The sequence below is a fragment of the Lepisosteus platostomus genome, chromosome 2 (genome assembly GCF_059453375.1).
Source record: "Lepisosteus platostomus isolate fLepPlt1 chromosome 2, fLepPlt1.hap1, whole genome shotgun sequence".
NCBI classification, from domain to species: Eukaryota; Metazoa; Chordata; class Actinopteri; order Semionotiformes; family Lepisosteidae; genus Lepisosteus; species Lepisosteus platostomus.
The window spans coordinates 78,928,874-78,955,538 of record NC_142612.1 but is presented as its reverse complement, the minus strand read 5'-3'; the positions used below and the strand labels follow the sequence as shown (position 1 = coordinate 78,955,538).

Below are 26,665 nucleotides of genomic sequence, written 5' to 3'. Positions count from 1 at the left end.
AAGACACCTGAAGAAGGCTCCACGGCTGAAACGTTGTGTTTTCTGTCTTCTCTTTTCAGCAGGGAATAAACCCATTACTTGTTCCTAGTAATAATTAATCATTGCTTTCACTAATAGAGAGCTTTTCTGGACACTCCACTCAAAGCGCTTTACAGGTCATGGGGATCCCCTCCACCCCCACCAGTGTGCAGCCCCACCTGGATGATGCGACGGCAGCCATAGTGCGCCAGAACGCTCACCACACATCAGCTCTCAGTGGAGAGGAGAGCAGAGTGATGAAGCCAGTTCAGAGAGGGGGATTATTAGGAGGCCATGACTGGTAAAGGCCAAGGGGAAATCTGGTAAAGGCCAGAACACCAGGGGTAACACCTTTACTGCTTTCAAGAAACATCCCGGGATTTGTCATGACCACAGAGAGTCAGGACCTCGGTTTTATGTCTCATCCTAAGGATGGCGCCTTTTTACAGTCTAGTGTCCCCGTCACTATACTGGGGCATTAGGACCCACATAGACCGCACGGTGAGCGCCCCCTAGTGGTCCACTTACCTCTTCCAGCAGCTGCCCTTTCCCAGTAGGTCTCCCACCCAGATACTGACCAGGCTCACACTGCTGAGCTCCAGTGGGCTGCCAGCTGGGAGCTGCAGGGTGAGATGGCTGCTGGACAAGGACGGAGTCACAGGGGGAGACGAGGTCCGCTGGATCGAGCCCGGCTGTCCCCTCTCAGCGGCCTGACAGGCAGCCAGCTGCACGAGTGCCCAGGTGAGTCTGGCACCTGTCGGGGCTCGGTCTGCTCCCGTTCGCAGGCGGAGCACCAGCTTCCTCCCGAGTAGGGCGGGATGGGACCGGGGAGACTCCCTGCGTCAGGACAATGGAAAGGGTTTGGGGGAACTGAACCAGGGATGAATTTCAGCTCTTTGCTCTGTTTATAAAAAGTGCCAGTATGGTAAAAAAAAAAAACAATAAAATTTCAGGTGTCATAACCCCATTCCCTGCTCTGGCAAGTGTTTGAGTATGGCTGACAGAAATGTTCACAAATCCCGTCTAGGATTAGTGAGACGGTCCGTGCATCAGGTCACTACCCCTGTAACAAAGGAAGAGCACTATAAAAAATGTTTTAGCTAATCTGAGTGTGTATATGAGATCAGCTATTACTTTTCAGACTGGGGGTAACGAATACAGCGCAGAAAGGTTAACATACTTGAAGTCATTTTCCTAATAACCGGGTTTTGTTCCTGCAGTACAGTGCATTCCTTAAAGTATCAGTGTTGTAGCCCAAGGCAACACAGGTCAATTACACAGACTGAATTCCACATCAGCCTAACTGACAAAACTGTTGATGTTCATGTTCATCTTTTCACTTGCTTGCCTGGTTTCGCTTAGGAAAGAAAATAGAAAAAAAATGAATTACTGTAACTTTTTTTTGAAAGGCGCTAACTCCTTCCAGGACCCCGCAAGCTGAACCTTTACAGTTTCCTGAACAGGATACAGTTTTCACCTGATTCAAATCTTTTCTGGAGGGCAGGGTGGCACAGCAGTACTGACAGATGTGGAAAAACATCAAAGAACCAGTGAGTTTATTAAGACAGCAGCTCCTTCTGGCCCAGCTCTTAAGAAGACATAACAATTATGATAATAAGAGAAGGAATGAAAAGGCTTCACTACCGTAACACATGAACCACACAGAACAGCAGGAAAAGCTGGATCTGTAAGCGAGTTCTAGCATACAGTCCTATCAGTTTCGGTGCTGTGTCTGTGGAGGTGAAGCCAATAGGAAACACTCAGAGAGCTCACTATGATGAGATTATAATTAAACATCAACAGCCTGCTCCAGAATTTGTGTAAGAAAAGGCAGATTGGAAACAGGGTGGTGGTTGGGAACTGCTTGAGGGTCCAGACCAGGGGTGACAGCTGAGGACTCTGGTCCTCCGGGCACAAGGCTCAGGCCGATGAGGTTAATCGTAAAAGAGCGAAGAGCAGAGAAGCTAGATTTGAGCAGGGGGGCAGGAACAGGGACCGGGACACGTCTCCAGGCAGCAGGTCTCAGCTTGCCTGCCAGCTCGGTCACACAAGCAGCAGCAGGGATAGGAGAAGCTGGGAAAGGGGGAAGCGGGAGTGGCTGCAGTTGTCATGACTGCAGGAGCTGAGGTCAGCTGCTGGGTATGAACGTGATGCATTTTCTCCTGAAAGAACTGCATGACCGCGCTGCAGTGGTCATCACAGGCAGGAAAAACAGACGGTATCTGGTCAAAGTGTTTTATCGAGAGTGGAGAAAAGGACAGAAGGGCGCCTGCAACCTCTTTTAATAAGTTCTCCTCATTACCATCTTTGTCTGAAACTATAATTGAAGTGTCTGAATTTATGCTGCCTCATTAAAAGAGTGTTATGAGAGTGCTAAGACACCATTTCTGTTATGTCATTTTTATTGTCCTTATTATTTTAATTAACACAAATTTCCACTAACATTGTGCAATATTTGGACAGCAGCTCCTAGAGGATTCATTATTCTTGTTGAATGTAATTTTGTGCCCAGCTATTCTAGGCCTCACAGTAATTACACACTTGTGCAAGAATTAACGAGTAAGAAGTGCTTCCACGTGTGGGAACATACTGTTACCTCATTGCCTAACACAAAGTACTACATTGACCAATCAGATTCTGTTTCCTAGGCTTTTTTAACTTAAAATGTAGTGTCCTTTCTAGGGAAAAGATGTGACTACCACTGACACTGCTGAGACAGGAACTACTGGTGCAGACACTGCTGGCACGGACACTGCTGGTGCAGAAAGTACTGGTGCAGACACTGCTGGCACGGACACTACTGGTGCAGACACTGCTGGCAGGGACACTGCTGGTGCAGAAAGTACTGGTGCAGACACTGCTGGCACAGACACTGCTGGTGCAGAAAGTACTGGTGCAGACACTGCTGGCACAGACACTGCTGGTGCAGGAAGTACTGGTGCAGACACTGCTGGCAGGGACACTGCTGGTGCAGAAAGTACTGGTGCAGACACTGCTGGCATGGACACTGCTGGTGCAGAAACTACTGGTGCAGACACTGCTGGTACAGACACTGCTGGTGCAGACACTGCTGTAGTTCTTCCACTGTTTGCCCCTGCCTAGTTCAATGATTCTGTTTCCATTCCATGGAGGCCCCAGTGGTGTGGTTAGGGTGAGCCTTTTGAATATCGTTTTCTTGGGAACACGGATATGTTATACACTCCACCTGATATCCAAGACATAATCCTTGTATTTAATTAGCTCTGACCTGATCTCCTCTTACAGCGGCTGTCTAGTCTCACACTGCAGAGTCAGTAAACACGTGTCCAGGATATCCACCTGACTGCGCAGTAATGCAGCTGCACACTTGAAGACGAGGAAGAGGGAGTAAAGCTCTTTTTCCCTCAACCTTTGGGGTTTCAAACTGACACCCACGAAGGGAACAGTTACATCGCTTGTGTCACCCACATGCTCTGTTCATCGTGTTCAATTGAGCATTGTTCCTTTCCACTCGAACAAGCAAGTCCTTTCTGCTGAGAAGACAGAACAGTGTACCTGATATTTCTCCAAAGCCTGTGCAAGGTCTTTCTCAAACGCTTCCCTGCTGTCACACAGTTCACACAGATGTAAAAGCTCAGCAAACAGGAAATACAACTGTGTGCGTGTTTTTTTAATGTGCTTTAAATGAATTGTTCCCCTTCAGCGCTGTGGCATTTAGCTCACTCTGTCAGAGGCTGGAACTGTAGCAGTAAAACTGACAAGTATGCATGTAAATACCTTCCAGAAAACCCCACAGCGACCCACCCAAAGCTGCCCAGAGATGACAAGCCCTGAGCAAGCCCTGCCTCCCAGCGTCACGTCCTGCTGCCCTGTCCTCCCACACACCTCCTGACACCGTCTCCTCGCGCGCCCGGCCCTTGTATGGTATAGAGAGAGCAGCAGCCGCCGGAGGAGGGGCTGGTGGGAGTTTCCAGGCTCGCTGTCGCTAAACATGCTGAAAGCCAAGAGAACCTCCTGGGGAGGGCACAAAAAAAACCTTGTTCCCCTGCCCAGGCCCTCTCAGACCCTCCTTACCGCCTGCAAAAGAAAGAGAGAAAGAAAGAAGAAAGAAAGACTGGCAGCGAGTGGCTGAAACATGTTCACGCCTCCCGGCGGTTATTTTTAGCAGAGATGTGATGTGGAGGTCAGGGTTTGTTTTATATATGGTTTTTTTTTAACTTCTTTTCCTGTGCATGCGTGAAGCCTGTACCCCTGGGCTCCTCACCGAGCTGGGTCGGTGATCACGCCCCCTGCTGGCGGCCTTCGAGACGGGCGTGCTCCTTCTTCCTCATCCTGCCAACACCAGTCAGCAGATGGGAAGGAGCAAGATCCTGAAGGACAGTTGAAATGCCACACGGCGGGTCAGATTATCTCACTCAGCTTTCGGACTGCTCTCCCTTACTGCCAGCTCTGTAAAATGCTAAAGCAGCGACAACAGCATGTGGACACAAGTTCTCAGCCAACTCTCAGACAGTTAAAGGAGCATCTTTCTCACAACCATCCTCCACAGCCCTGCCTGAGTGATGTAAGCGCTGCACCTTTCAAATCCAGTCCAGCAGTTAAAGACCACCTCTGGTCCGACCGAGTCCGAGCCTAGAGCTCTTCTGCAGCTTCAGCAACAAGCACACAGGCCTACATGCCTGTGCTAGCAGACTTGCTGGCAAGCCAGAGCTCTGATCTTTCCCAGTGTAGCAGGGACCGATGAGCTCATTGGAGGAAGCTGTTCGGTGTGCTGCTGACAGAAGTGTCTGTGGTTTGTGTGTTATGTCCCACGCGGGGGCCGGGGATTCAAACTGGACTTCCTGTGCAATGGAACCCTCTCGCATGATCGGTGACTTACTTGTTATTCTCAGAGCCTCGTAGGTTCTCCAGGTCTGAGCTTTGGTCTTAGCAGGCCGAGAGGAAAGACAAACTTGAAAAAAACGTAGGAAAATCTAGTTAACCAGGAAGTCTGGAAAAACAGATCACAGATTAAACTGCAGCCAGGAATCAACAATGGCACAGGCATTTATTGTTGCAGGGTTGTTGTTATACATCCGCACACGTACACATAATCTCTACAATGTACAGGACACCTGGATGCCAGAATTAAAAAAAAAAATCAACGTTTAAAAAATAGCCACCATGTCTGAAGCTTCATAAAAACAAAGCGCATGAGAAAATAATGCTCCTTTGCCCTGAGTGCTTTTAAGAGATGTAAATACCCCCTGGTCCATACACAGCTGCATGCATGCAGGGCGGAGTGGTGCCTCTGGGGCTCAGGATCTGCCCCTGTGGCTGGAAGGTTGTCGGTTCGAATCCCGCGGCCGGCAGAGGAATCCTACTCCGTTGGGCCCCTGAGCAAGGCCCTTAACCCCAACTGCTCCAGGGGCGCTGTATAAATGGCTGACCCTGCACTCTGACCCCCAGCTTCTCTCCCTATCTGTGCGTCTCATGGAGAGCAAGCTGGGGTCTGTGAAAAGACAGATTCCTGATACAAGAAATGGTATAGGGGTGATAAAGTGATCTTATATATGTGACGCAGGAACAGTGATAAGGCAGGCTGAGACAGAAACACTGGGGAATATGCTCTCGCTGTCCTCATGCACACAGAGGGCACGTCTCAATCCTCTCACCCCAGCTGGGGTCTCGCCAGCGGTCAGCCTCCCCCCCTCCTCCTCCTGCAAGCACTATCGATCACGAATTCTAATATAATCCTATCCTCCGGTATCGCACGAGCAACGAACTCTTCTCTGCAGCTCGACGTCCTGCACACAGAGATAACATCAGCGCTCCACCTCTGTGTCAGGGGCGACATCAGTCCAGACCGGCTCCCTCGCACCCTGATCCCGCGCAGGGTGTGAATCTGTGCACAGCGCTTAATCTCCCTGCTGCTGCTGCTGCTGTTTTCTCTTCGGGGGTTTAGAGGTGTTGCCTCGCCAGGAATCTTCAGGGCTCTTTTTCATGTCCACAGAGGTTTGTGAAATGACTGCCTCTCACCCTGACCCACCCTCAGGCAACGATATGAGTAACTGAAGGACTGCCCTTTGAACACTGAAGGACTTACCTCCATCAAGGTATATTTATTTCGCTATAAACTAAATGTAATCTAAAATTAGCCTAAGAAAATATTATGAGGGGGCATTTACATGAATTGTTGTCTTTTCCATGCAGAAAATGTAGGCGACTTCAGCCCTAAGTTTCTCATTCGCATCCTAGTTCAAATGACAGAACTGCAGTTCTCTCTAGCTTCAGGTCTGTAAGGACGAACTGTGCTTTCTGCTAACCCCTCCCTCAAAGGATCTATCGAGTTGTTCAGCTCACAAAACGGGTCTAATTTGTCTCTGCTCAGGACACAGCCGGGCCCCGCTGTCTCAGGTCCGCAGCCCTTGTCTGAGCAGACGTCTCTGTGACATGTTGTCCCTCTTGCTGCTGCGCTGCTTGGTATATTCTGGTTAATTCAATTATTATTAAAGATGCCACGAAGCAGTACTGGCTTCAGGCTGGTGGGGGGGGTACCTGCATCTTGCATTGACTAAGAAAAAACGGACTCTCAAGAAAACTATGCGGGAACCGCTCGGGCGGCAGACAGAAAGGCAGCCTGGCGCCCCGCAGCCTCCAGCTCCGCGCCCGGGACTCCGGCTCCGCATCTTGGCTGCAGCCCTGCCGGCGGGGGGGGGGGAGGGGGCGCCGCCCCAGCGCGCAGGCGCGAGCCCGCTGCGCTCGAGGCGAGTCTCCTCCTCCTCCTCCTCCTCGCTCCGCCATTTCGCGGCGCAGCGCGTGCGCGCGCCGCCGCGCTCGTGGCATGGAGGAGCAATGCGGCGCCTTTGTTCGCGTGTCGCGCGGGGCCGCTTCAGATTGCCCGAGCTAGAGGCCATTTTCTTTTTCCACGTTTATTGTTGGGTTTTTTTTTTTAAATAAACATTTGATATGTCGCAGTTGTTTGTCCGGAAGGAGAGCCGTGTCCCAATCGAGCAGCACGGGAGCGATGTTAATTTTTTTTTTCTTAAACAGGTCGTTGATGAGATTTAAAAGGAGTGTATTGCACATCCGGGCAGCGTGTGTTTTGGGTGGGTTGTGGGGGTGGGTTTCGCGATACGTGGGCTTAGAGCTTTGTTCTGTAGTATGCTGGCGCTGGTACTTTGATATAATCGGGTTTTTAGACGTTTCGTTGCTCGTCGTTTTATATTCATACTTCCTGTTATTGCATCGCGTATTTCTGACCCGGATAGAGACAGCCCACGCGTGACTTACAAGTGCCGTTTTCTCTCCAGCACTGACGCGGCGGTGGGTGTCGGGTATAGAGACGAACTCACGCGCGCTCTCTCCCTGCGGACTCGTCTCCCTCCTCCGCGCGCCGTGCACGTGACCTGCCTGCGGGGGGGGGGGGGGGGGGTCTCGTCTTTGAGACGCGCTCGTGTGCGGATGTACCGCGGTGCTCCACCAGCGGGGCCCCCGGGGCACCCCGCCCGCCCCTGTGGGTCCGTGTGGGTCCGCCGGCCAGCGGCGCTGGACAGGTAGACCAGGCGCGACAGCTGCTGGAGACCGGACCCTTGCCTAAGAGTTTGCAAGACTGCTAACTCGTGAAAGGGTGTTGAGGTTATTATAATAATTATAATTATAATAATAATAATAATATAATAATAATAAACTTTATTTTATATAGCGCCTTTAAAGGTGGCTTCTCAAAGCGCTTTACAGGATGACAATAACAATAAATAAGAAGACTACAACAATAAATAAGAAGATTTCACAAGATAGGACACAATTATAATTACAGCAATACAACAATAACAATAGAGGAGGCCGTGGAAGGTGGTATTAAGAAGAGCAGAGGGGTCAGCAGCCAGATATTCACAGTCCGCCCCCTTATCGGCGCTGTATCGCCGTTAGTGACGAAACCGAAGCCCTCGGTCGCGACGGGAAGAACACTGCACGAACGAGGTCGGGTCCCCCTCACGGGCGGGCGGCGGCGTGACGCGCCCCCCCCGCACGACACACAACGAAGCGGGCGAGTCTGCAGATCAGATGTTTCTTCCTCCGTGTTCGGTCTAGACCCCCCCCCCTCGCGTAGCCCATGAGCGAGGCTGAACGCACTTCAAAAGCCTGAGGTTACAGCCCCTGAAATTTTTATTTCCCGTTTCTTTTAAACGACTCACTATCAACCGGCCACCCCCCCTGCAACGACGAGTTTCGAAATCGCGCAGCCGTGCGGTTGGGGCGGGACTGGGGGGGGGGGGTCGTGGAGACGGGGGGGCGGACACGGAGCCCCTCGCCTGACGGGCGACTAGCGCCCCCCCCCGGGCGCTAGGCCGTGTTTCCCGTGCTGTGGGGGGTGTCCTCCCCCCCCCCCCCCGAGCTCCAGGCCTGACCCCTGTGGGCGAGTTCGGCCCCACTCGGCGGGTGGGGTGAAACCCGACGCCTTTGACCGCGAGGAGCTGATTATTAGACCCGATCACGCGCGCCCCGAGCAGGTGGCGCGACGTGCCCACGCGTGTGAGCACGTAAACACGTTTGGCCTTGGCGGATACGTACTGTATATGTAGAACTGCGGATGTCTCCGGCTGCCTGTATGCGTTGACGGCATTTTGTACACGGGCTGCTGTTTATGAAGTTGGAGCAGCCAGAGAAGGAAGGAGAGACGGTTCTAGCGGCCATATTCAAATGTCGTGCGCTTGTGGTTTGGCTTATGTATTTTTTTTTACTGTTCAACAATCGCGTATCAGCATAAATCTTATAGTAGTTCAGGTGGGCAGCTGCGTCAGCATGCGTAGGCTGCAAAGGAGCAAGTAATAGGTTTATGCCCTGCTGAAAAAAAGGAAGAGAGAAAACACGACACGTGGAGCCTTCTTCAGGTGTGAGGATCTTGTATACACCGGCCCTTGCGCCCGTGGGGTCCAGAGATCTTCCCCTGCCGGCCTGTCGGTGGGCTGTGCCCGCAGAGGGAGGCCTGTCGGGCAGTGGGAAAGGACACCATATACCGTGACTGAAATGATTACTCGGATGATATAGTCGCATCTTTTCGCCCGGTCTCACTGTTCCAATACAGTTTATTTTAAAACACACACACACACGCTGTCGGGGGCGCTGGAACCCCCTTGCAGACATAAACACAAAATACCACCAAAAATAAAACCGGTTTGCTGAAAGGTGACACGTGGCCCGCGCAGCTGAGCCCCTTAATCTCCCCCAGGGGACCCGATAACCCAGCCCGGCTGCGCCCAGGAGCCGCTCACGCTGTGCTCTGAGAGAGCCGGACCCGCCGAGGGCACAGCGAGGGCACAGCGCCTCCTCAGAGCGGGGCTTCACCGGAGCGCTCCGCTCCGCCCTGTCCCAGGCAGAGGGCAGGCTCGGGAGACACGGGCTGGCACAGGTGAAGCTTTCCCCCTGCGCCGGAAAGAGGAGGAAAGAAACGCAACGTTTCGGCTGGGGAGCCTTCTTCGGGTGCGACGCCCCTGAACCTCGAAGTGAACTTGTTCCCTCGCAGCGTAAGGTAGCTTTGCCGACGGGCCGCTGTATGAGTCCGCCTGACCTGTCACTCGGAACCGCTGCTCAGAGATGTCAGCCGTCTTCCGCAGCGTGTTGTGGAAGGCAGAGATCGGGCACTTCCGGTTGCCGTAGGACCTGGTATTTGTTTCTGGTCTTTCTATTCCTATACAGGACGTTAAAGGGGCGTGCGCAGGGCTGGGGCCCTGGGATCACCCCCAGACCCGGGGGGCGGTCTGTGTGGAGTTCGCATGTCCCCCCCCGTGTTCACGTGCGTTTCCTCCCACAGCCCAGAGACACGCCGGTGGGTCCATCGGCTTCTGGGAGGCTGGGAATGGCGTCCCATCCGTGGGCGCCCTGTGATGGACTGGCGTCGCAAGACCTTTGCCTTCTTTGACTCTTTGCCTGCAGGTCAAGAAAAAAAGGGAGTTTCTCTTATGGAACAATATCCTTTGACAAGCTGTGTCACGCATCACTGCTGAAGCGCAACGTCTTGACACTCATAATCACAAATAATCGATCGCTTTTATTTGGGTGGGTGGGGAAATCATCAGAACTTATCGATGCGCTTTGTGTTTGTGCGGAGGAGGAGAAGGAGGAGGGAAGCGTTATTGCCCTTAAAAGGGTCAGCTTCCCCGGGCGGGGCCGGCACCTCCCAGCCCCCCCAGGAGCCGGTGGCCCGGCTGTGGCATCGCCGTTTTTCGGGTTCGAGGACGCGGCCGTGGGGGGGAATATCATCATCACGCGTCACGGGTCACGGGTCACGGGCCGACGAGTTTTCAAACCCAGGGTCTTTTCTGTGCTTTACGACTCCGCGTCTCCGGGTGTGGGACTGTGTCGGACACATCTTCCGGCCCGGACCGGCCAGGAGGGTGCTCCCGGCGGCTGTGCGGGTGGGGTGGGGTGGGGGGGTCACCCCTGTGCTCAAGACTGCGTGTCCAGTCCTGCGCCTGGAGGGGGCGCTGTGTCTGACGAGTGTCATTAAGCCAGAAAACGAGCTTGTTTCGGCTCGTTTATTACGAGCCTAGCTGGGCTGAAGGCCCGTAGATACACTGACCCCCCTCCCCGGTACCAGGGCTGGGGACCTGCGTCTGGGTTTTTCCAACTCAGTTGTGTTTGTCGGTCGTTTCAGTTAAATTAGGAAAAAAAAAACCAACACACTCGTAATTTATCCCCCGATCCCAGAAGCTAACCCTTCATCTCCTTTCGCTCTCGACAGAGTAACACTGATACGTGAAAACGAAACCCCCGATCGAAGGCTGCCGTCTCGTCTCCTGCTCGGTGTTCATCTGGCCGGACATTTCCAAGCCGAAAAACAATGTCGTTACAAGTCTTTCAGGCTGTCCGTCACTTCAGCAGGGCGGCTGCATCTTTCAGCTCCGCCAGTAATCGGAGCGATAATTAAACACCGTTAAAACGGGAGATTTAGCTGCTGGACAGGAGACGCCGGTGAATCCTTTACCAATCGTGCCGGGCTGCTTGGTGTTGAATTTTTCTGACGTGGAAGTGTTTGTTTTTTTGTTTTAAATTACTTTTGCAGAACAAAAACATGTGTAAAAAGGTGTGTAAGATGAAACGGCTCACTCCACAAGGCGGGGACGTTTCTGCTTTAAAACCGTGGGTAGCGGGTTCGCCGAGGCTCTGTCTGTACCCCTCTTCGCAGGCTCGCGTTATTTTTAGGATACAGGCTGCGGCTCAAACGCCGAAGGGGCGTGTTGGAAAGCCACGGGATAAAGCGAATTAATCCCAGGCCGTGCGACTGGTGGGCTCGACGAAAAACGCGACACCACGAAACTGTCCGCCTTCTGCCTTCCTCTGCATTCTGCTCTGCGGCCGCTAGAGGGAGCGACACGCTCGGCAGCCTTCCGAGTCGCACTCCTGTCTCTTAACTCGACCCGTCTCTCTTTGGCTGTAAATGTAAGGTATTGGAGAGAATCCCTGAGGCGAACTTTTTTATTTTTTTGAAGAGGCGAGCCTCTTTTTAACAGCGCCGGTTCGCTGAAAAAGTATGACGAGATCGCCGCACAGAGCAGCCTACAGCTCCCTTGGACTGTACTGTATGTGGGGGTTCTCCAGGGACAGTTTAGGACGGTAGTGAGGCTCGTTCGCACCCGCCTACGAAAAAGGAAAAAAAACAAGGATGTGTTTCTGGACGCCGGGTCTTTATCCCTGGGGGGGTTCCGGCTTTTTTGGGGTGGGGTTCGTGTCGCAGCCTGACGCGAAAAGCACTGTTTCCCTGCCACTAACCCGTTAAGCACCCGAGCTCATTTTCCGGCGAAATAATTCCCACCATCGAACCAAAAGAGTCTCCCGTGATTTGCTCTGTGCGCAAATTGTGTGTGCGTGTGGTCTCTTTAGCAGTCCACCCCCTCCCAACGAAGTTCTGCTTGCTCTCTGGTGCTGTTTGTCGGGGATGATCCCTCTGATCACTCTCTTGAAACATTTAGCCTCTGCAGTGCGCAGCTGCGGCCAGAAGATGGCAGTAAGTCACCCTGCAATAAATTAATATCGCTCCAAGACCCCCCGCCTTTGACGACGGGCTGTTTCGGGATAATAATGACTAATTATCCCTTGCTGTTGGCGGAGTACATGGCTGAAATGTATTGGTGTGTTTTTGGTCGTTTGAAAATCCCCAGGAGTCGACCTCCACATGACGCTCGTGTTTCCCTGCTGCGGTAAAAGCTGTGGCGAGGCGAGCTCAGGACGCGCACGATCAGACATGGTCAGACCGCAAAGGTCCGGGATATCTCAGCATTAATAACACACAACCATAGCGACGGGTGGCTGTCTGACATCCTGTTTCTCGCCGGCGAGAAGCCGTTCAAGCCCCGTCTCCCTGGAGTACCCCTTCGGCAGCGAACTGGGATTATTTGTGTCGTTACTGGCGGGCCGGCCGGTCGCCGGCGAACGCTCCGGTAATTGGTCGGCGGCAGTAAACTGGGAATTCAACCACAGTCCCTATTACGCTCTGAAAATCCAAATATTATTATACTCGTTTGTCGTTTTTACAATTAATAAAACAACCCCCTTTCGCTAAAGGTATGTATATATCCCCGCTGACGCAGAAGGGCTTCGCCCGTGTGGCGTTGACTTGTCGATATTGGTTGATTGGGCGAGTGAGGGCGTCCCGGGACAGCAAGGCGGAGAGCCGCTCCCGCCCGACAGGAGACGACCGTGGGGGGGACGTCCTCGTGCCAAGGGGTGCGCTGAGGCACAGCCGAGCCAAAGGGAGCTCCTGCTTCGACCTGCGCCCCGACTCTTGCCAACCCTGTGCCCCGACTCCTCCTTCTCAACCCTGCGCCCCGACCCCTTCATGACCCCTCGGCCCGACACCTCCTTCATGACCCTGCGCCCCGACACCTCCTTCATGACCCTGCACCCTGATCTTCCTTCTTGACCCTGCTCCCCGACACCTCCTCCATGACCCTGCATACTGACCCCTTCATGACCCTGCACCCTGATCCTCCTTCTTGACCTGTGCCCCGACTCCTCCTTCATGACCCTGCACCCTAATCTTCCTTCTTGACCCTGCTCCCCGACACCTCCTTCATAACCCTGCTCCCCGACACCTCCTTCATGACCCTGCACCCTGACCCCTTCATGACCCTGCACCTGACCCCTTCGTGACCCTGCGCCCTGATCCTCCTTCTTGACCCTGCGACCCGACTCCTCCTTCTTGACCCTGCACCCTGACCCCTTCATGACCCTGCACCCTGATCCTGACCCCTTCATGACCCTGCACACTGACCCTTTCATGACCCTGCGCCTTGACCCCTTCATGACCCTGCACCCTGACCCCTTCATGACCCTGCACCTGACCGCTTCATGACCCTGCGCCCTGATCCTCCTTCTTGACCCTGCGACCCGACTCCTCCTTCTTGACCCTGCACCCTGACCCCTTCATGACCCTGCACCCTGATCCTGACCCCTTCATGACCCTGCACACTGACCCCTTCATGACCCTGCGCCTTGACCCCTTCATGACCCTGCACCCTGACCCCTTCATGACCCTGCGCCCTGATCCTCCTTCTTGACCCTGCGACCCGACTCCTCCTTCTTGACCCTGCACCCTGACCCCTTCATGACCCTGCACCCTGACCCCTTCATGACCCTGCGCCCTGATCCTCCTTCTTGACCCTGCGACCCGACTCCTCCTTCTTGACCCTGCACCCTGACCCCTTCATGACCCTGCGCCCTGACCCCTTCATGACCCCTTCGCCCTGACCTGCAGGGCCTCCTGGGTAGCGGATCCGCGGGGCCAGCGCAGCGCCCCCTGGTGGAAGGAGTGCGCCGCGGGAAGGACCTGCGCTGATGCACACATCGCTACGCTCTCCGCCCCCCGCCCGCTGTCCTGAGCTGAGCCCCACTTCCTTCTGCCCCAGTCAGGCAAGACCTGGCCCCTGGTGGGGCTGGGGTTCAGATTTCAGTCCCGGGAAGGGTGGCAAAGCAGGTTTCTGCACCATCCTCTCTTTCCATCATTCTTCCTCCCCGAGTAGGGGGTGTGGTTTTGCCCCCCCCCCAGCGTGACGCTTGCCCCTCTGGCGCGAGGTCGGCTTCGACAAGCCCTGTCACGTGAGCCGAGCGTCTGCCCAGGGGGATAATTATACAGACACACCTGTCTAATTACTTACAAAAGCAACTGATTCAGTTTGGCCCTCTTGGGGCTGTGCTCGGCGCAGGAGCGATACTGTGGCCGGATCAGCAGAACCTGTTAGTGTGATTTTGGGGCCTCACGTAGCCCTGGAGCTGCTGGGCGCAGACGAACAGGATGGACCTGTTACAGCCCATTTCCAGGTCCAGCCTTACAATAGACAGCCCCACCAGCCTGCGAGCTCAGCTCAAGCGTGTGTCCTGGGGTTTGTCACAGCAACGACCTTTAGAGCTGATAAGACTACGAAGATTGTTTTTTAAGTTGTTTTTACAAAAAAAAAATGTTGTTGAAAATGCCTTGTAGTTTTCTGATCCTGGAGATTCAAACTTTGAAAGAACGGCAGAGTACCGGAGGTATTTGCAGACTCAAACTCGGCTCCGGTTCTTCAAGTCCGGCGGCTCTTTAAATCGGGGGGGTCCCATCAGGCAGCTGGCAGCTCCGACAGACCTGGACCATTTAAACCCCGATCGATGGAGCAGGCGGTTAGTTCAACCGCATCCGAATGTCCTTTCAGTTCCCTTCCTTAAATAGATGTAAAGTGTTCAAGAGTTTCTAAAATGTCAGTAACAGGGTGACTGGAGACTCCGGGACCAGGCTTCAACACCCCTGCTTTAAATCAGCACCAGGAGAGCGGTCCAAGGAGATCATTACTGTCACAGCGAATTACTGCTGCTAAAGCTGTTTAGGAATTACAGGAGATGACCCAGCAGCCCTAGAGGGAAGATTGAGCCGTCCAGTCGTCCCAGACCTGTCCCGGGCCTGAGCCCCGTTCGGACGTCGTGGAGGCGCTCTCCGGGGAGCAGCGCCGGCGTCAGTGGGCCGGTCTTGCTGTGTTTGTGCCTGCTCCTCTGTGTGCCCAGTGTTACCCAGCTCGAGCCCCTGCAGTCGCCAGCCCCGGCCAGCGCTTTTGGACCTGTGTGTTTGGGGGGGATGATGTCTGGAGGTCCGGCGAGGGAAGGGGAGAGGGGCTGTGGCACCGGGCAGGGAAGGGTCTCTCATCGTTCCTCTGACTGCTGGCTCCTCGAACCCCAGCCGAGGGCGTGCGGGGACGGCGGATCGCTGTTCGTGTTCTGGTTTGACTGCGCCCCCGAAATCTCGCCGCTGGCTCCTCTCTGGTGTGGGTCCGTTGCAGTTCTACAGTCCTGCGCTGCAGATTCTCCTGCCTGCGTCACAGCCCTCCAGCCAGAACTTTTTAAATTCCGGTTCCGATGGAAACCAGCTCACCTGAGTTGTGCCAATTTTTTCCCCCCAGTGACAAAAACTGGTGCGCACTAAAGTGAGTGTGTGCAAAATTGTAAACCTGAAATTATATTTTGTTAATATAGTCATCCTCATAGAAGCATAGAGATCCGAAAGACCGGGACAGCGACTCAGCGAGCCCAGTCCTGGAGACTGAGTGTGGAGCGAGCAGGAGCAGGGAGGTTTGAGACCACGAGAGCAGAGATATCGATGATCGAGCAGCAGTAATAAAGCACACAGCCAGGCTGGGCCTCTCGCAGACAGTCTCATGTGGTCAAGCTAGCATTTCTCAATCTTTTTTTTTTTAAAAAAAAATTGTGTGCAGCTCAATTTCCTATGTGCACTGATTTCCTCACCTGTGTTTCCTAACCTTTCAGGAAGGCCCCTGAAGCCCGTGTTTCACCTGGGCCTGGGACTGGCAGGACTGCTGATGCCTGAGCCGGTTCGGGTGTTCTCTGTCCCGTTACTAAGCTGCAGCTCGGACTCCGCAGCCCTCCTGTGCGACACTGACCCACACACACAGACCACCCCTGGCCCGATGCATTGAGTCAGTAGCCAGCCCTCCTGTGGGGAGCTGTTTAATCCCGGCTGATGTTTTGGCGACACAGCCCACCTATCTTTAAAAAAAAAAACTTGATCTCAGTAGCTGGGTCATCCAAAGTATAGTGGAGTTTCCCCCTTTTTTTGTTTAAATTCTTAAACAGCAGAGGCGAAGGAAACAGGATATCCTATTTTGTTATAAAAAAACGTTTAATCGTTTGATTTTTTAAAATTGACTTTCTAATTCGTTATGTTTGGGATGTGGAATCTTTGTATTTTTTTTAAGTCCCTGTGTGAGATATGCTCGCTGATATGCTAGGCGTATACGATATACATAGGTGACAGAGGACTTTCTGCGACAAATATTTGTCATCTCCTCCCGTGTCCGAGGGAAGCAGGTCGTGGGTCTGATCTGATCTGAACTCCGGAGCCGCCCCGGTATCAGGCGCTCTGCCATGAGAGCAGTCTTGTCGCTAGAGGGCGATAGAGCGCTGGGAATGAATGGCCTCTTTCGGTCGGTTCACTGAGCGCGTCTCTGCTTTGTCATTATCGATGCTAGGAAGTGACACGGACGGCACCTTTTGCGCTTTTGTTTTTGAAAACACCTGCCTCAGAAGCGTCAGAGAGAGAGAGAGGAACTGCCCTACAGACTCTCACTTCCTAAACCTGCAGGCAAATGTGATATCTTCCTGTGCATTCATGTTTTAAACTGTTCCTTGCAGAGCTAATCACACCAAGGAGAAAAACAATACGATAGCACTTCGATAGGATGTTGCTGAATCCGAAACCGTGAAGGACGGCATCAGTGAGCACATCGCTCCCCGTTCCCGTTCACCTTTTCACCTCTGACCTTTTGACCTCCTGCCTTTCGCTCTTGTAATCCCGTAGCTCAACAGAACCCTTCCTCAATGTGATGTCTGCAAGGTTAAAGGGACCCGGAGATTTATGTGTAGGCAGACCCTCAATAGCTCCCGGCGTGCACCGTTTACGACCCAAGCGAAACTGCAAAATCAATCTGTGAGCCGTAGACAATTCTGCCGACCGACAGCACCCTGCAAAACCGGCCGGCGAATCTTTGTGCTTACTCGGGCTTTGTGCGTTTCTTTGCAGAATTAGAATTTCTGTCGTTTCTTGATTGTTTTTTTTTTGGTTCGTGTTGAAAATGGTGCTTGGGCAAGCTTGAAAACAGCATTTGTAGTGAAAATGTCTGAGTTAAGGAGATTTATGCGGCATGCGTATTTTGTGTTGGGAACATGAGAGCATTTTAAAGACTTGTTTGTTTCTCCCAGGGCCCTCATCATCTTCATTAGTGAGATTCACCCAGTATCAGGAAGATGCTTAGTCCTAGTAAGGTCTGAGCTGGCCTGGAGCCCAGCAGAACCTCACTCTGGAAGAGACACACACACAGCTCGTACCCTCGCTGCTCCACGCTGCAACACCTGGGCGTGAACCCAGGTCTCAGGTGTAACGCACCAAGGAACCAGCCAGGTGAGCTAAAGGAGACCCCCCCCAGCCCAGGCAGCTGAGGTCCCTGCTACGCGCAGGGAGGGCGATGACATCACCATGCATGAACCAGCTCCACAGGGAAGGTCCCCAGAGTGGCATCGAACCCTTGACCCCTGAGCTCAGGGTCCACTGTGCTAATCACCACGCCACCAGGCTGCCCTGGCTCCGCTTATTTAATTTGACAGAAATGATAAATAGTGCTCTGTCAGCCCTCACGCAGCTGATACTGAGCAACGCTGCAGATGGCCTGTTTTCCTCTGGCCACTGTTACAGAATGACAGTGTTCTGGCACATGCAGCAGGCCTGGGTATCCATCCGATTGGCAGGAAAAAAAAAAAGGAAGAAAAAGCCACGGACAATAGAGGTTGGTGTTTTTATTTTTTGTGTATCATCAGGAGGTCACGAGGGAGGAGCTGGAGGAGGTGGCAGGACAGGTCTGCTCTCCCGTGAGCTCGGGGCTGCCGCCACAGAACATGAGGCAGCAACACTTGAGCGGGACCCCAGTAGTGTGGAGGGAGAGTGCTGGGCTACCAGCAGCTCTGTCACCCTGCAGCCCACAGCCGGCAGCCCCCGCTGGAGCCCAGCAGGGGGCGCTGTCCCTCAGCTCACAGCCCACTGGAGCCCAGCAGGGGGTGCTCTCACCCAGCTCACAGCCCACTGGAGCCCAGCAGGGGGCGCTCTCACCCAGCTCACAGCCCACTGGAGCCCAGCAGAGGGCGCTCTCACCCAGCTCACAGCCCGCTGGAGCCCAGCAGGGGGCGCTCTCACCCAGCTCCCAGCCCGCTGGAGCCCAGCAGGGGGCGCTCTCACCCAGCTCCCAGCCCGCTGGAGCCCAGCAGGGGGCGCTCTCACCCAGCTCACAGCCCCCTGGAGCCCAGCAGGGGGCGCTCTCACCCAGCTCACAGCCCACTGGAGCCCAGCAGGGGGAGCCTGGCCAGTACCTGGATGGGAGACTCCTGGGAGAGGTGAGGCTGCTGGTGGAAGAGGTGTTAGTGGGGCCACTCTGTGGTCTATCGGTCCTAATGCCCCAGTATAGTGACGGGGACACGAGACTGTAAACAGGTGCCGTCCTTCGGATGAGACTTAAAGGTGAGGTCCTGACTCTCTGTGGTCATTAAAAATCCTGGGGTGATTCTCAAAAAGAGTAGGGGTGTTACCCTGGCATCCTGGCCAAATTTCTTATTGGCCTTTACCAGTCATGGCCTCCTAATAACCCCCATCTCTGAACTGGCTTCATCACTCTGCTCTCCTCCCCACTGAGAGCTGGTGTGTAGGGGTGGACACTGGTGGTGGAGGGGATCCCCATGACCTGTAAAGCGCTATGTAAGTGTCAGACATTCTTGTTATTCTCTATAGGTTGTTAGGTGCACTTTCTTTTTGTTTGGCCAGGTCTGTGGCAGACGTGGGCAGTTTCTCACAGCTGGTGTGTACCATGGGGGTGGAAATCCTTCATCTCCCTCTTTCCTGTGCAGATGACCTGTATCTCTGGAAAGAGATAAGATCACTTTATTGGCCAGATACAATTTCTTGCATTGGGAATTTGTCTTTTTTTGTCCAGCTTGCTCTCCATGAGACACACAGACAGGGAGAGAAGCTGGGGGTCAGAGCACAGGGTCAGCCATTTATACAGCACCCCTGGAACAGTTGGGGTTAGGGGCCTTGCTCAGGGGCCCAACGGAGTAGGATTCCTCTGCCGGCAGCAGGATTTGAACCGGCAGCCTTCCAGCCACAGGCGCAGATCCTGAGCCCCAGAGCCACTGCTCTGCCCCAAGGAAAGGGTTAAAACGGCAAATTCCAGAGGCCTGCGAACCCTTCCTAATAGGAGCAAAGGAGGAATTGTGTGTTTCCTGAGAGCTCAGATGGAAATGAAGGCTCTGAGGCTTCAGCTGTTACACATGCAGTCGCAAGAGTTTCCCCAGCCCGGGGTCGGTCACTTACTTTCCGTTCTTGAAATGAGAAGTTCTCCAAGTGTGCAGAAGTCAAAGCTGTAAGCTGTTGTTACAGACTACCCGCTTTGCTGAATAACAGCCGGTAGCATGTGCTGTGCCATTATTGAAAAGCAAGGAGTATTATTTTCTTGGAAATAAATAAATAATAATAAATAATAAAACCCTACAGGACTCCTCAGTCGTCCAGGGCTGCAGTTTATTCAGTGATCGCTGGGCAAAGTGGGTCAAGCTTGTCAGTGTCTCAGAGTAAAAATGATCTCATTCTTCTCTCGTCTGTTATCATCAAACAAATACAATGGCTTTCAGTCAGCGCTCAGTACATAGCACCGGGGTCCTGGATTACTGATATTTATACAGTATTGCAAGTGGGTTGTGCTGATATTAATATGTATTTTTGATTTTTGGGGAAGAGTCTGCTGTGTGTCATTCTGAAGTGTGCAGGTCAGCGAGCACTTAAAAACGCTCTTTAATAATCGCTCTTGTGTAACGTAGCCAACTGAACGGCACATTTTAGCCGCCTCTGAAATAATTACGGGCAGGCCTCATGCCAAGATGATTCACGCTATTTCCCTGTTCTGGTGGGATAACCCAGTTTTCTGACTGACATAATGCAATGCCATTCACAGTACATTAACCAGCATCAGGCCGGATCTGTGTGTCACTCCCCCTCCTAGAACACGCGTCTGGGGAAAGAGTCACGACGCGTCTCTGCGCGGCGCTTGGAGTCGCTGGTGTAACGGTAGTGATGTTCAGGTAGAAGAGTGTCAGCAGGGACAGAAACAGTAAGAGGTGGGCGTCAGGTTCTGACGCGGCAGTGTCTCGCTGTAATCCATTATCTCAAACCGTGCCGCTCCACTCTAGCGTAACCAATTACATGTACGTGTGCTGAGGGGCTGTGGGGATGGGGGAGTCTTTATTCCGACAGGAGAGGGCTGCTGACATTCCTCGGATGATGATCTTTTCATTTCCTTGGGAGAGTTGCCGTGTTCTCTCTCGGTCTCTCCTGTTTGAAGTCATCGCCGTCCTGTCAGTATTCCTGTCCTCGTGATGCTCTTTAAATTGTCCTCAGATGGTCACTGTTTTCGTTTTTAAGGCCAGGCTGGTCCTCGCCAGTTTTGTCCAGAGGTCGGACCGGACTCTCCAGCTGGGATGTGGACAGCGATCGGGACAGGTTACCGCAGGTTTATAGGCGACCCCTCTCCGCACAGCAGCAGCCCTGAGCTCCCTTCCTCTCGCCAGCCGCTGAGGACGAACATTGTCGACCGTCTGTGTCGAGGGGCTTTAGTCACTTCCTGCCCACACAGAGACGACGCGAGTGAAAAATATCGAGCGGGGCTTGAGGCCGGACTGCGCTGCCCGAGCACAGGTCCTGTCACAGAACACAGTGCTAGGCCCCTGCTTACACAGGCCTACAATGGGTCTTTTCAGCAATGTAAACAGTGTGAAACTGTGTAATCCTCGCAGCGACCTGAGCCCTCTGCCAGCTATTCACTGTTATTGTAAGGTTGTCTTTCTGCATAATTTGTTGAGCTTCTGTGTTGCTCTGAGGCTGCTGTTCTGTACGTTGATATGGAAGTAGGGTGTCTGATGACAGATAGAAAGCAGCATTTACGTTTTTTTCTCTCTGTGTTTTCATCAATGGAGCTGTGCCGTCGCTGTGTGTGGTGCCTCGACTCTGAGGGCGCAGCTGTGTCAGGCTGGTTAAAGGCAGGAAAGGGCCCACAGTCGCAGCCAGAGCTCCTCCATACTGGGAGCAGGAGCACTGCGGTGCAGAGGCCTCACCCAGCAGCCTCTGTCGCTGCGCGCACAGGCCGGACCACCCTGACAGGTCCTCCTGGCCATCTCAAACACAGGGCCCAACGTTTATGCCGCTAGTTGATGAGCTGAAATCAGCTTCCACCGTTCCAGATATCAGATATCTGGTTTTGGATATGGCCTGGAGAGGTTTGTCAAAGGCATGTAGAGCTCGCAGTGCCCCCTGTTGACGGAACTGAAATGGGATGCCCCTGTGTCCTGGGTTGTTTCCATGTGGCTTGGCGAGTGTGCATGTCGGCCTCAGACCCGTGAAGCAGAGCGATGAGGGAGACAGCCGCAGCTCTTTCTGCCTCTCCAGACCTGTTTCAGAGGACGGGCGGGGAGTGAGTCTCACTCGCGGGTCAGCTCACGCGAGACGAGAGGCCAGCCAACAGGGAGAGCAAGCCCACTTTGTGGCCAGCCCTGCTGGCGGAAGGTTTTGAGCCTTTTTGTTCCTGTTAAAGATCTTAACTCATAATCTTCCCCAAAGGAAATGACATTGTCGTCTCCTTGGTGCCGAGGAATTAGGGGAATCTCACCGGCCAGCCTGACAGCCTGTTAGGAGGGGGGCGGCACACTGTCCTATTCTTAGGGTGGGACAGGTGAGCAACTCGAGTCTCAGCTTAATCCATAATACACAATGACCTATAGAAGAAGAACCAGCTGCCCAGCTAAGCCAATTGTCCTTCTGAACCTGCAGTTTAATTTTGCACTGTTCCAGGTAAATGTGTTAAAATGTCTGAAGAGAGAGAGTGCAACTTAGCAGAAGCTACCTTACCACACTACCCCAAACGCGGAAGCACATGTGTTTCACCAGGTGAGATCTGCTACTAATCTTCAAACCTCCCTGCAGCGGTACAGTATCATTCTGCTGAGCGCTGCCCTTGTCTGTGGGAAGCACGTGACTCAATCTTCTGTGGGAAGATTAATATTCAAAGACAGTCCTGCGATCTAAAGAAATCAAATTTACTCCAGCCCTTACTCGGGTTTTCATTAGTTAGCTGTGACATTTGGGGTATTTTAAAGAATTCAGATTTGGAGAATAAAACATCTCAAGGAATTAGGCCTCTGAAAGCTGCTCTTTGTTTTGTTAGGATGTTTTCTGCAGAGGGTTAAAATTCTGCACATTGTTAATATCTCACATTTACTTATTTTTTTGCCGATAGCAAGTGTTTTCTGAAAAAAAAAAATTTCAATCAAAAGAGCTTTTGTAAGACTATAAGAAAGGTGACAAATGTGAGGCTATTTTGCTAGTTAGTAGCTTATTGATCCATGAATTTTATCCAGCTGGTTCTTGAAAGAATCCAGCATATGAGCTTCAACATTGTCATAAAGTACTTTGTTCCACACTCCCACCACCCTTTGTGTAAAGAAGCACCTCCTGTCCTCAGATTTAAATGTGCTTCCACACAGCATCCTTACAACTTTCAGTGATGTCTGTGGTTCCCTAAACTCAGACGCTTCTGTACCCTGTTGACTCCAAGCCGCCCTCCCCCCTCTGTTACTGTTGCTTTCCTGGTTGGGCCCGGTTCTGCTCACAGCGCTCGGCGTGGCCTTGCTCAGCGCTGAAGGGGAAGAGGGCTGAAGGGGAAGAGGCCAGGTGCCCCGTGCAGGCCAGGGCTTGTGCTTGTCCCAGTCCCTGACGCCCAGACCGGAGAGCATGCACCAGGAAATGGGCTTTATTACTGAACGGACAGTGAGGTGATCACCTGCATGTGTGTCCCAGGACACCAGGAGAGGCCTGATACCTCACACAGGAAAGGGAGAGGCCTGTTCTCGTGTTTGTCGTAGTGCGTCTGCCAGCAGCAGGAATCACAGAACAGCCTTTACATTTTCTTCCTTGCTGTCAGAATTGAACTGAAAATATGAAGACACCCTGACAGGTGCTCATCCCTTCTCTTTATCTGTTGTTTTAATCTTGGGTTTTTTTTTTAATTTTTGAAAAATACTCTCACAGCAGATGGGGTGTGTGTGTGTATGTGGTTATTGCCACTGTATCTGTGAGGACCAGTCGGAGAAACGGGTTGAGAAGATGCACAGGACTTCGTTTTTAAAACCAAAACGGTGTCTTTTTTTACCATCTAAAATTTCGCCAGCTATTTATATCGGGTCTTTCAGCCCGTGTCGAGTTTCATTTTGGCGGAGAAGTCAACACTAAATAAAAATAGAGCCCAGGCGACGGCCTCACCTGTGTAGAAATGCAAATGCGTGTGCCTGTGTCTGAAAAGATCTGTTTTTCTTAGCAACTGGAAATAATGGCATCAATATTTCTAGACCCGCAAGAGCAAACTGCGTCCTGAACTGAGCATTGTACAAATCCCCTCACGGATCATTTCTCTGGTCACTCCGACGTTCCCCGGGCTTCCGACCTGGCTGGACACCCCAGCATCTGTCTCGGCGTGTGGCGGGGAGGACACGGCCGCCAGTCTGGACGAGACGGAAGTTGCATGGTCCTGAGGTCCCCTCCGAACCCCCCCCTTAGTCTGGGCCGACACCAGGAGAACCGCTCCGGCTCGGCCCCCGGTTCTGACTCGCTGTGCGTCGGCACGCGGGTCGTGTGTTCTGCGGCTGTTAGGTGGCCCTCAGAAGAAATCAATAAATATGACACGTATCCAGGGGATTTGTAGCCGAGTTGTAGCTGCTAATACGGATCAGCAGTAATCCTTCCAGAATCCACAGCAGTCCTGCGGGGCGAATGTGTACACCCAGCGCTCACAGATTGCCGGGTTCCTCGCTGCGGGGGCTGCCCACCAGTCCCTCCCTCAGTCAGCAGCTGCGCACGGAGATCCGCTTTCATATCCTCTCCACCAGAACTGTTTTGAATTTCTGCGCCGAAATCATTTTTATTAGGCTTAGACAGCTGTTTGGGCCAGTGAAAAGACGTGTAGCCGCGAACGCCCAGCGGAAAACAAGACAATCCGACGATCTGCAAAGATTTCAGGAAGCGTTGAAGCGTTTCTGCATTTCAGTTGGGGGTGGGGGGTGAAAGGTCTCAATGAGGGACATGCAAAGAGCAGCAGATTATCTCATGTTTTCTTTCGGTTTTTAAAAATGAGAACAAAGTGTGTGCTAGTGTGTGCACGAAGCCTTTGCTTTCGGTTGTCAGACTGGACAGAAGGTGCGTTGTGGTGGTTACTTTAACTCGGAGCTAAGAGAGGAAACAGCAGCAGCTCTCTTCTCCAGGGCCAAACACCAGCGGAGGAGGAAGCGGTTTCTACCGCAGAGTGCTTCACTGCAGCACGACGGTCACCTGCTACAGTACCTTCAACCCTCTTCTCTGCAAACAAAGATGATCTCTGTCATTTTTAGAATGTCTCCCAAGCTAGTTTGATGGGTATCTCTGTTTTCAGTTGTCCTCTAAAATTACTGTGCGTTACAACTTTAGGTGACTGAGAAGTGTCTCTTCGATTTCAGATTGTTGTGTGTAGCGTAGTGTGTCTTGTCAGTGTAATAAATATTTGTTTAACCAAGGGTGTCTGGATTTTTACTCCTCTCACCAAAGCAGTGCCAGGGAACAAGGAATGTGCCTCTAATTATACCAGCCGCTCGGGTATATAATGGAAAAAGCACTTACAATTTGGGGGTTATGAGTAGTTCTTTGGCTCATTGACTTAACCGTTCGGTTAATCTCGGACTTTCACCACTTTCGTAACTCTCCACTTCTAACTAATGTTTTATTCCTGCGGAGCCTGCGCAAAGAGAGAGGAGACAAAAAAAACGCTATACTTTTCTTTAAGGCTGTAAAACGGGTCACCGTCCTCCAGTTTTTTTCAAACTAAAGCTTGGATTGAAACTGCACTTGTAGCCTCTGAACTTCTCCAGCGCAGAGGTGTGAACGGTGACGTTCGGGGGCGGGGCTCGGAGCAGGGCCGGCTCGCGCGCCTCGACCTGGGGCGACTGACGTGTTCAGGGCCTGGCCGATGCGCGAGAGCTGGACGTGTTGACTTCTTACTGTCTGCTGCAGCTTGCTCACCAGCGACCTTAAATTGAGCAGACGACTACTGGCAAGCAGACATAGGCCTCGTAAAATTCACAGATCTGTAAGGCAGGACCGATGCACTCAAGTGTTGCTGAAGGGATATCAATTTGCTCAACATGTTTAAACATTTAGGAGAGTCACATTATAATTATTATTATCACTATTATTATTGTAAGAGGCATTCTGTTCCTCTAGCTGTGACAGCAGATGACATACTGGGCTACAGCTCAATTGAGTTTCCTCCCCCTTCTCCAGTAGATTAGATTTGTTATTTTTGGGATGACTGTCTAATCCCAGAGTATTTCCCTCGGTGCAGCAGGAAGTGTCTCTCTGTCTCTGCTTCTCCCTGCTGGCAGTGGGAGCTCCGCCTGTTGCTCTCATGCACATGGCGGAAGTACAGTAACTGATCTGCTTTTCAAAGACTGCAGTTTAGAACAAAAAAAGACCCAAGACTCTTACAAAAGGCTTTGGGTGTTCCTTTCCTTTCTGACACTCTTTGTTTCTCCGCTTGTCTGTAAATAGGACGCTGGAACCTGCAAACACTTTAAGGAGGTACAAAATCAGAGGCGTATCATCTGCCTTTCAAAACCGATTGAGCAAAAAACATTTTCACTGTCAATTAAATGGGTGTCTTCAATTTGGAACTTTTTATCCAAATGGAAGAGTTATTACTGCCTTTCAGCTGTGTTCAGTGAGCTTGTGTCCTGTGTACCCCTGTCAGGGATCTGTGTCAGACCATTACGGCACTCGAGCAGGTTTTGAGAAGTTCCCCATGGAGGGCCTGCGGGTCCAGACAGAGCTGTGGAATTGGGCTGAAAGTGGGTCAGGCACAGCTAGGTGTTCCTCTCCCGAGCGGAGCAGCGCAGTGGAGCTGAGCTGGGGGGGGGAGCACTGGTGAAAGGCAGCCCCCCGAACGTGAGAGTTTGTTTTTTGCGGAACGGCCTGCGAGCCGCCTCCGCGAATCTGGGTCAGCTACTCCCAGGCGGGACTGCTCGTCTGCTGGGCGTCGTGCGCAGCCCGCCCCCGGAGAAAGGGCAGGGAAGAGCCCTCCCGCCCGGCCCCTCCACGATTCGACACGTTCGACCACCTCGCACACGGCAGAGCCGCCGTCCCGCTCAAGAGGCGCGCGACTCGGGATCGCGGGAACCGCACGGTCACACCAGCCCGCCGCCGCGAAAGCGTGTCAGAAAAAGAAGACGCGCACCAGGAGGGTAACTGTACCACTTTTCTTCAAAGGAGAGGCTTGACGGGACTGAACGCGGAAGCACGCCCTTCATCCTCCCCGCCTGCCAGGGTTCTGACAGCTCAGTGCCGGAGGGCCCGGAGCGACCCCCCCCTGCGCCGGCGTGGCCTTTCCCCAGCCCTGGGGTGGTGTGGAGGGACAAACAGACCAGGGGTCCTGCCCTCTCAGACACACAGACACGCCAAGCAGGAAGAATGCTGGGAGGCAGGAGGCCTGACCTTCGCTCTGCTGTGCACCTGTATGACCAAGGGGCCCGACGCCTC

At 52.8% G+C, this 26,665-nt stretch overlaps 1 long non-coding RNA gene across 1 annotated transcript in view; it reads right to left on the bottom strand.

The window, feature by feature from the left end:
* The window catches only part of LOC148677360 (uncharacterized), a 38,469-nt gene that overhangs the window by 168 nt on the left and 11,636 nt on the right, over positions 1–26,665 (bottom strand). The window contains exon 4 of the long non-coding RNA XR_015930693.1: positions 547–9,906. This is a non-coding gene — a long non-coding RNA (uncharacterized LOC148677360). The remainder of the gene's footprint in view (positions 1–546; positions 9,907–26,665) is intronic.